The 789-nt window shown below is 34.6% G+C and overlaps 1 non-coding gene across 1 annotated transcript; it reads left to right on the top strand.

The window, feature by feature from the left end:
• The first annotated feature begins 288 nt into the window (after window positions 1-288).
• Window positions 289-343, top strand: LOC124004440. Its single transcript, XR_006833425.1, has one exon. It is a non-coding gene; the product is annotated as a U7 small nuclear RNA (small nuclear RNA).
• Window positions 344-789: the final 446 nt, after the last annotated feature.

Genomic DNA, 789 nt, shown 5'->3' with positions numbered 1-789 from the left:
TACTATAGTAAATACCACAGTATTATCCACAAATAAACACTGTCTTAAATATTACAGTAATGTCCACCAAAACACTAGTCTGTAAAAACACTACATTTTGTAACTATGGTAAATAATACAGTATTTAATTTGCACATTCCATTCCCATTCCCCTCCTCCATATATATACGTGAGAAACCTACATGCCAAGTATAGACCATATATTGTGTTCCCTACAGGTTATAGAAAAGAGCAGAAGCTATCTAAAGAGCTATACTATCTGTTTAGACCCCCTACCTACAGGTTATAAACAATTGTCTCTTTTAGTATTTCTCCAGTAGGTTTCCTCAATGAGAAAGCCTTCACTTCTATGTCAAAGATAATAAAACAAAAACACTATAGTAAATACTACAATATACTACAGTAATGTCCACAAAAACACTATAGTAAATACTACAGTAATGCCCGCAAAAGTATTCTACAGTCTGCAAAAAACACTACTGTAAATGCTACGGTGCACTACAATCCACAAAAACACTACATTAATTGCTATAAAACGACCGTTTTCTTTTAGTACATTATTTATACTGTAGTTGACTGTAAATACTCTAGTATACTACAGTAAAGTCAGCTAAAATACTAGAGTGAATACTATAGTATTTATACCATAGTATTTATTCATGTGCGCTGTTCCAGATACATCTCATCCACTGGAGTGTTGCGTTACTCACAAAGCAAAACCACTCTATCCTGAGTCCTTTTAAGTCCTTTCTCTGCCTCTTTCCCCCCTCATCCCTGTTTCCCTCCCTC

Source organism: Oncorhynchus gorbuscha, linkage group LG18 (assembly GCF_021184085.1).
Source record: "Oncorhynchus gorbuscha isolate QuinsamMale2020 ecotype Even-year linkage group LG18, OgorEven_v1.0, whole genome shotgun sequence".
NCBI classification, from domain to species: Eukaryota; Metazoa; Chordata; class Actinopteri; order Salmoniformes; family Salmonidae; genus Oncorhynchus; species Oncorhynchus gorbuscha.
This window is presented reverse-complemented; position numbering and strand designations above follow the sequence as displayed.